Here is a 9,624-nt window from a genome sequence, read left to right as displayed (position 1 = left end):
AAAAATTTCGGCAGATGCGTCAAATGACGCGTTTTAATTTCGGAAGCAATAATCCGAGGGCGGCAAAGTAATACTTTTACTGTAAAGATATTTTTGCAAAAAAAAGTTTAAGACTTTAATGCCAATGTAATTTTAGTGATATTGTTGTACACAGGAAAGAATTAGCTAAAAAGCCGTTTTGCGCGATATAATTTTCACCAGTTTCCCAGCCGTTTGATAATTATTCAGTTTTTTGTGAATATCTATTAATAAAAGAATAATTTATTACTTCCGACTTTTAATTATTGAATTACATTACAGAATTCTTGAATTCAATTCTGCTGGCATTTCCTTTTGTGTCTTCTATTCCCCTTTACATTTGCCAATTCCTCTTAAAAGAAAGCGTGAAATAAAACAAGAATTAGCAACAAAAATTTTAAGAACTGCTTGGTACGGGCGCTGTTGTACTACTTCCCTCCTTTATCACCCTCTTAGTCTATGCCATGATCGACTTAAGTTCAATGATTTTCTAATGTAAAAGGGACTTACACTTTGCAGGCCCATGTACAATGGCTCAACATTATACGTCACTTCTTTCCTATGGAAAATTATACTAAACTCCCTTTATTTATGCTGACTTTGGGAAGACAAACCTAAATTTGATTTAACCTGATTATCATTGAATGTCCTGTGTACTTATTAGTATCGAGGTTAGACATATCCCTATTCGGTTTCTGGTCTATTAAAATAAACGCGTTAACGGTTAGGGCCACCTAACATTTAAGGTTTGCATCATTTTGGCCGTCACATCTATCTTAATGCAAACAACTCTTCTTTACAACATTCTCACAAACTATTCAACATGAATACGAGTGTATGAGTGAATAGACTTTCTTCCTTTGCTTTAAGGAGCCCAAATCCGCTTTAACTACCTATTGGTTTATGTTGCGAGATATAAATCATTTTTTAAGAATGCCACCGGATTATGATCAAAACGCGTGTTCAGGTACTCCTTTGACAATTTTTGTGGTATTGTAAGTTTTTGTCAAGTAAAAAATTACCATTTTTTTTTTACGTGGAGTCAAGTAACCGCGGTTGTAAGGAACAGGGTGAACTTTTAAAACGTCTAAAAAATTTCTTCATAGCGCCAATCAATGCCCTTTTTTTATGCGGATACCCTGTCCATGCTTATTTTAGCTGAACTGTGTTTTAATGTCTATGACAGACCAAAATTTTAAATCCCATTTTTAATTTAGGCAAGATTTTAGCTAAAGAGTATTTTAGTCAGCGACTATGATTACGGGCCATGGAATTCGGGTGCAGGTAATGCAGCGTGCTCGCAAGCAACGGCACAACATTCGCTAAGAATATCCAAAACAGTAACAAATGCGCAGAAAAGTATGCATTACAAAGAATAACAGCCTAATTCTAATACTCTTACATGGGACTTAGGCGGTTATTCCTTGTGCCCATAGGGTATTAAATGTTGCATACTTTTCTGCGCACTCGATACTGATTTAGCGATGGAGTTTAAGCGTCAACGAATGTTGGAATTCGGGGGCTGCTCAACCAAATTTTGATGGATCAGTGTTGGATAGCAAAAACTAAAAAATCACGAGCAAGCAAAGATTTTAAAAAATACCCCCTTTGATAAGATCAGTTTTTGGTAGTTTTAACTCGCTCGTTTAAAATTTGACTTAAGATATTTGCAGTTAAAATTGCAGAAATAATATTAAAATTTGGGTGACAGAAGTGTGTAAAAGCTTTCGGTAGAAAATAAACGTGTGATTCCGGCATTGTCTTTTCGCGTGAGCGGTCGTGCTATGTCATCCTCGGCTCAACGTCAATTTGCGGGCCTGTTTGCGTTGAGTGGAAAATTAAAATAGGCCTCAATGTTGGCTTCGGTGCTCCCCTCGGGCGTTTTTGGCGGAGTTAGGAGATGCGATACCTCCCTGACCGGAGTTAGGGGAATATTCTTGCATTCCTAATAGGAAAACAATATAACATTTATACAAAGAAAATTCTCGAAATTAAACACATAACGGGATAGTAAAAAAACATGGCGTCTAGCCACATATGGAGAACAATACAAATTTATATAGAAGGAAATTCTCGAAATCTCATTAAACAAAGAAAATTGAAACTACAATTATAAAAGTACATTAAAGAATTGGCGGTGGCGTTGTAGTTTTCGAGCTCCAAATAATTCGAATATTATTTGACCTTCATCCTGTATTATTATATACGCGCAATGAAGTAACTTAAATATCAAAAAAATAAACGTGGTCACGTTTAAATGTCAGAACAAATATATAAGGATATATGATTAACGTAAACAGATCCAAGGTGACGTTTACCATTAAAAGGGTATAAAGGATTTTTTAAAAAGTAATTTTCACAAAAGCTATTTGGGATAATTTAAACGGATAAAAAAAGAAAATCTGCAGTTTATATAATAATAAAATATAAAGTTTTCGGCTGTCAAAAGTAAAAATATTTACTGAAATATAAACGTGTCCATAAACACAAAACAGAGAAAAAGACTGAACTGAGGAATGTTACTAGCCAAACATAACTAAGTTGAATATGTCAATAAAAGTGAACTAAATGTGCAAAAATAAGGATGTATTAAAATCAGAGTTAGCAAAACCTTTGTAGGCCATGATAATATAGATGGGAATATTAATTGTAAAATTCTGAAGAACATAAACTCGCTAAAGCCAAATTAGGAAATGTTCATATTAAGAGTTAATTGTTGTTATTTACTTTATATAGTTTCTACTTGAATTTTTGTTGTTAAATTTTCAATCTTCAAAATTGAAGTTCATGTTTTCAAAAATGTTCATTGAATAAAATACATTGATAATTGTACAACTTTATTAATAATTCTTTATTGGGATTACTCCCAAAATTGGCGTCCTGTAAACCGAAAGAGATTTAAGTTGAATATGCCATTAAAAGTAGACAAAATGTGAGATAAAGAAAGTAAAATGTGGATCGAAATCAGTAAAAAAAAATCGTGTCAGGGAAAAAAGAAAGCAAGCTTTTCAAAAAAAGTTGCAAAGTACGAGAAGCGAGGACTTATGTAGGCGCAGAGAATATGTTTTAAAAATATCAATCGTTAATTTCAGGGACAAAAACCAAGAAACAAGGACAATTTGTTTCCAAAAATAATACATCTAAAATTTAACAATTCACGATGGCTTTTTAGAAGGGCGTGTTTGACAGTCTATATAATTAGAATAAAATCAAAAAAAAATCTTCAAAACAACATATTTTGAATATAGGAAAAAATTTAAAGTTATGCGCTAGCATTTTACTTCAGTGGCAAAAAAAAAAATACGATTACAAAAGAAAGACGACTTGTCCATTCAATAATCAAATCTATAATGAAATTCCAGCAAAACATTGCATCCTTATATACAATTTTTTCGAATCAAATTTTATAAAAATTATTTTTAAATTTAAATAAATTTCTGAATTTTTGTCGCAAATAAATACAGCCTGCTTAGAATTTTTTGAATGCCAGCGCACCAGAAAAAATCAAATTTCCTACGACTACTGTGATGATGAATAAATTTTTTTGAAATAAAATTTTTTTTAATTTTAAGGAAGATGCACATGAGGGGTAGCGTATTAGACACAGCATAAGAAATCTGTGCGCTTTGATGTCGGGCAGATTTATTTGAATGAAGACGAATTGGAAACTTGTTCACATCCATTTCCCATTTATTCTCAAATGTTTAACCTGAAGTCAAGCTTTCTCGAGAAACATTTTTAGCCCAATTCTAAATATTCCCTCGGAATTTCGTTCTCGCGGATTTTATTATTCCAGCCAGTGTTGCCAGGTTAGCCTTTTCGAGGCTAGATTTAGCCCTTTTTTTTTGCCTTTAGCCTCGAAATTTTGGGTTTAGCTTCTTGACTTTTTTCTAGCCTTTTTTACTCCGAATGTATTTTTAAAAAATTCTAACACCTAATCCTAATAATATGAGTTCTCTACAAAAGATTAATTCTTTTTTAATTCATTAATAGAGCTGCAGTGGCGAAAACTTATAATTATACAATGAAAAAATGTACAGTCCACCATGGAATTTTGGTCGGAAGTCCGAGAACATAAAAATGCATTAAACGAACCTCCTTTTTTAGAACTTGTCGAATTAATATTTAGTTTTTTAGTATTACCACTCAGTAACGCGGAAGTTGAAAGAATTTTTGGTGGATGAAAATTCTGAAAACTAAATTAAGGAACAAACTAAAAATTAAAATGCTTAATGCGCTGCTTAATATTAGATGCTCGTTAAAACGCTTATCTAAATGTTGTAATGACTTTGAAATTACCTATGATCTCATATCTATGGTAAATAGCCAAACTTTATACCCAGACTTAAGCTCTTCTGATTCTTCAGACGGGGAATATTTTATATAAATAATTAGTTTGTAATATTTATTTATGTATATACACATATGCAATCATTTAAAGTAATTCCATGTGCTAGTGCCTGATATGTTTTGAAACAGGAAGTTATGCTTAAGTTATGTTTATAAGTTTTTATTTACAAATGTGTAAACTAAAATATAAAAAATTTAATGAACTAACCAAAAAATTTCTGGCCTTTTTTTGGCTTATTTTTTTACTAAATTTAGCCTTTTCTAACCTTTTTTTTTGCCAATCTAGCTTCTTTTTTTTGCATCACCTGGCTACACTGATTCCAGCAGAAAAATTCATCCAATTCTTTTCTCCTAAGGAGAACAATAATTGGGGAATAGGAATTTCGAATTTTCGAAGTCAGCTGTTTTGTCAATTGAAATTTCGTTGCGCATTTCTTATTTTGTTTAAAAAATTGAAAAGTTTAATTATTGTTGCAAATTTGTTTGAAATTAAGAAATAAAATATAAACAATGCACAGTATTGCATTTCATGTGGTATTCACTGAAATGAGTAATGAATTGGTGCCACAGCAACATCAACAGAGGAGCATTAGAAGAAGAAGACGGCGGGATAACACAAATCCGCCTGAGTTGCCTGCTTCCATTCAGCACAGCAATTTTCTGGCGGCCAAATCGAGTTGAATTCGTCTTTCGTCATATGCCAAAATCTATTTAAGCCTTCTTAAAAAATCCTTGCGCAATTTCTGGATGGCTGCATCAAATATACCAAGAGCTCTTCCGTTGCTTATGATATACTTTTCGACTTAAAATAAAGAATATTGTGGTAGAATGTACATATTTTAGCACAAATTTGTACAAATAAGTGTTATTTCTTAAAAGAACCAATTTCTTTTAAATATTTTGATGAATTCTCTTTAATTTAACAAGTGAAAAAGCTCCTAAGAAATGGCAGAGAAATATCCCTCTCACTCACATTCATGATACCTATTTTTCTCCCATAACCGGTTTCCGTTTTATCGAACATTTTTCAGAATAGGAGGAAAGGGAGAAGTGAAAAAACTCAAAAGGAATCCCTATTTAGAATACGAGGAATGGGATAGGGGAAAAAAACTCGCACGGAATTTTTGTTTAGAATTGGGCTGATATTGTCCACTGTATAATTCCGGTGGTTGTCGACCTGGCAGCGGTTGCGGTGCGACATTAATATTCCAAAAATCTTTTTTTCTAGTGCAAACCCTGGAAAACCATTAATATTTTGAACTGTGGAACTTCTCTTTCGGAAGATCTAATGTTCAGACAGTGTTTCTATATTGAACAAGTAAGGCAGGCTAAGTCGGGTGTAACCGAACATTACATACTCAGCTGAGAGGTTTGGAGACAAAATAAGGGAAGATCACCATGTAGGAAAATGAACCTAGGGTAACCCTGGAATGTGTTTGTATGACATGGTTATCAAATGGAAGGTATTAAAGAGTATTTTAAAAGGGAGTGGGCCTTAGTTCTATAGGTGGACGCTTTTTCGAGATATCGCCATGAAGGTGGACCAGGGGTGACTCTAGAATGTGTTTGTACGATATGGGTATCAAATGAAAGGTGTTAATGAGTTTTTTACAAGGGAGTGGGCCTTAGTTCTATAGGTGGACGCCTTTTCGAGATATCGCCATAAAGGTGGACCAGGGGTGACTCTAGAATGTGTTTGTACGATATGGGTATCAAATGAAAGGTGTTAATGAGTATTTTAAAAGGGACTGGGCCTTAGTTCTATAGGTGGACGCCTTTTCGAGATATCGCCATGAAGGTGGACCAGGGGTGACTCTATAATGTATTTGTACGATATGGTTGATACCCATATTAATGAGGGTTTTAAAATGGAGTGTCCCTTAGTTGTATATGTGAAGGCATTTTCGAAATATCGACCAAAACGTGGACCAGGGTGACCCAGAACATCATCTGTCGGATACCGCTAATTTATTTATATATGTAATACCACGAACAGTATTCCTGCCATGATTCCAAGGGCATTTGATTTCGCTCTGCAGAACTTTTTCACTTTCTTGTACTTAATATGGTAGGTGTCACGCCCAAGTTTTTTCTAAAGTTTTATTTTGCGTCAACAAACCAATCCAATCACCATGTTTCATCCCGTCTTTCGTACGTTACAAAAGTGAACTCTTCCGTGCTCTACATTTTGATGAAATTCACGAGCGTATACATCAAACGCTGCACTTGAAACGTGCGCCTTTCCTACACAATGCAAACTATGTTGACGATTTTTTCTTGAGCAGTCCACAATTTCATGCTGTCAAGGAATTGGGTTGGAATTATTTCTTTGAACATGATGATCTCATAGCGTGGACAACACTCAAGGAGGATATAGTCGCACATCAACACGCCACTAAAAGCATACCACTTCATATTTATGTCGGTAGTCTTGGCAAGGATGGTTCCAATGGTGAGGAGATGGAGCTCTATCTACGACTGGCAGCGGGCGAACACGGCAAATTCCCTGTACCCGAACTTTTGCGGATTGTTGTGAAGGACGATGATAAGGAAATGGCTTTTGGTGTGTACAATGATGCACCTTTAAATGCGGTGGAGAGTAGTGTATCGGCAGTAACTCATGTACCCATATGTGAGAGTACCTAAATGTTGCGAAGTTGCCTGGTTGTCAGAATCCGTAAAGAAGGGAGGAGTCATCTGCTGTAATGTTTCTGTTTTCAGGAAAGTTGTGCAAGAAGTGCCTGCCGTAGCGTGAGATGGTTTAAAATAATAATGGATGTAATTAAAAAATAAATAAATAAAAGAACTTAATGTGGCTTTTGCTCTTGGACTTCCAAGTATATTGATTTAATACTATATGCAGGGCCGGATTAATCCTCAACGAGGCCCTAGGCGACCATCAATTTGGGGGCCCTTTTTTCACGTCCTTTCCCTTCTTTTTTCACTTAAAAAATACAAAATTATATCTTTCATAAACATTTTATTGTCACAATGTAATAATATCAATAAAATTACTATCTACCCTTTAAACATGTCGTTTTCTACATTTGTTTTCCGCAAATTCATCAATTGTATCGTCAATATCGATTTTGTCAATAAATCTGACTCAACAATGCAAAGTATACCTAACATCTCGAGTCGCTCTTGTCGCGTTGTAGCTCTTTCAGCAGCTTTGATTCTTTTTACTTGCGAGAAGGATCGTTCGGCAGAACAATTTGTGGTCATTAGTATTAAAAAAAATCCGAAGAGCTATTTCTGTGTTACGAAATGCATCGGCTAATTGATCTTCCATTAGAATCTTATACAAATGACTATGAGTTTTTAGTGCATTAGTGTATTTGGAGTTCACGTAACTTTGGAATTGTTTCATTTCAATGAAAAATTCTTCCAAATCTCTAGAATAAAAAAAAAAACTAAGTTATTTATAGCTTCGTGGAGGTCTCTATCACTTAGAGAAAAGTTGATGAGAAATGCAAATTTCTCTGAAACTTCCATATACTTTCACTGTGAAGATTGTCGATGATTTCGAGGAAACCGTTTGTCCTAAAATCATCGCGAGGCGAAAATTCTACTTCTGGAGCATATCCGTCGTTAGGTTAGGTTTTTCTACGACGATTACGTTCTGTATAACCTGCACCAGGTAATAATTGTTTTGCTTTTTCCTCGAAATCATTGAACTTTTCACGGAATGAAACTAAACTCTCTTCTAACGATCCGTACAAAGAAGCACCGGTTTGCAAATCTGCTTTTTCACTTTGCAATGACTTACTCACTGAACGCATAGCAGTTAAAAAATAGAGTTGAAGGCTTCTACACTCTCCGTTCCAAAAATACCCGAAATTTTTCAAAATAAAAACAACCAGTGTTTTGAGATAATTCTTTTTTATAATTCAATATACTCTCCTTTCACTTCGATACACTTCTTTGCACCCTCATACAGTTTGCCAAATGAGTCGGAAATGTCCTTTTTACGAACCTTGTCTAGTTGGTCGGTCGCCGCTTTTTAAATGCGGTCAATTGAGTTTTATTTATTTGAGTAAAATTTATTTTCAGTTCTGATTATATTTTTCTTTAACTCTCTAGAATTTTATGTTTGTAAGAAAATTTTAGAAGTCTTTTTAATTTTTCGGGGGCCCCCCCAAAAGTGGGATCCGTCCGCCATACTACCGCCGTGCCCATCCCGCCTTGCTGGTGCCACCGCTGCCACACCAACCACTAGTCGTTCGCCGTTCTATCGCCATTCAGCCGCCGCTGTTACGACGACCGTTGTCCGTCTGCCATCCTACCGCCTTTAAGCCGCTGCATCCGTCCCGCCGCTGCTACGACGACCGTTGGCCGTCTGCCTTCTATCTCGCCGCTGCTTCCATACCGCCGTACCAATCCGTCCGTTACCCGATCGTTCAACCGCCCTACCTAACCTCTTCTTCTCCAACGACCGTTAGCCGTCGCTCCGCCCCCCTCACCATCTTGCGACGGAAAGCTGCTGCGCGTCTAATATCTCCAGCCGTGTGTGCGTGTGTTCATAACACATATATATTGTGTATTTATTCAGTAGGGGTTTGTGGGACCTTTACTCGACTCTGGATTGACTGTTGCAAAGCGTGCCAGCACCGTTAGCCAAAGCAAATGTCAAATTCTTCTTCTTATAATTTGCTTGCAACAAAAGTTTGGAGTTGGTAGTAAAAACTTTCGGGAGGAAAATAAACTTGGTCATGTTTAAAGTGTCAGAGAACTAGCGAGTATTAACCGAAGAGGACCATAATTTTTTTTTTTTTTTTTTTGAAGGATATATGGAAATATGCGGAACTGAGCAATGCTGCTGGCGAAACAGATCCAAGTTGACATTTACCATTAAAAGGATATAAAGCATTTTTTAAAAAATAAACTTCCCAAAAGCTATTTGAGATAATTAAAACGGATAAAAAAATCTGCAGATATGTATGTATAATATAAAGTTTTCGGCTGTCAAAAGTAAAAATTTCACTGGAATATAAACGTGTCCATAAGCACAAAACAGAGAAAAAGGCTGAACTGAGGAATGTTATTAGCCAAACATAACTAAGTTGAATACGTCAATAAATGTGAACTAAATGTGGAAAAATAAGGATGTATAAAGTAAAAAATCAGAGGTGGCAAAGTTCGAGTTGCGGAAAACCTTTTTAGGCTATGATAATATAGGTAGGAATGGTAGGAATATTAATCGTAAAATCCTGAAGCACATAACAAACTCGCTAAAACCAAATTAAGAAAGATCAA

Source organism: Eurosta solidaginis, chromosome 3, assembly GCF_040869045.1.
Source record: "Eurosta solidaginis isolate ZX-2024a chromosome 3, ASM4086904v1, whole genome shotgun sequence".
Lineage (NCBI taxonomy): Eukaryota > Metazoa > Arthropoda > Insecta > Diptera > Tephritidae > Eurosta > Eurosta solidaginis.
The sequence above is the reverse complement of the archived record's forward strand: the minus strand, read 5'-3'. Positions refer to the sequence as shown.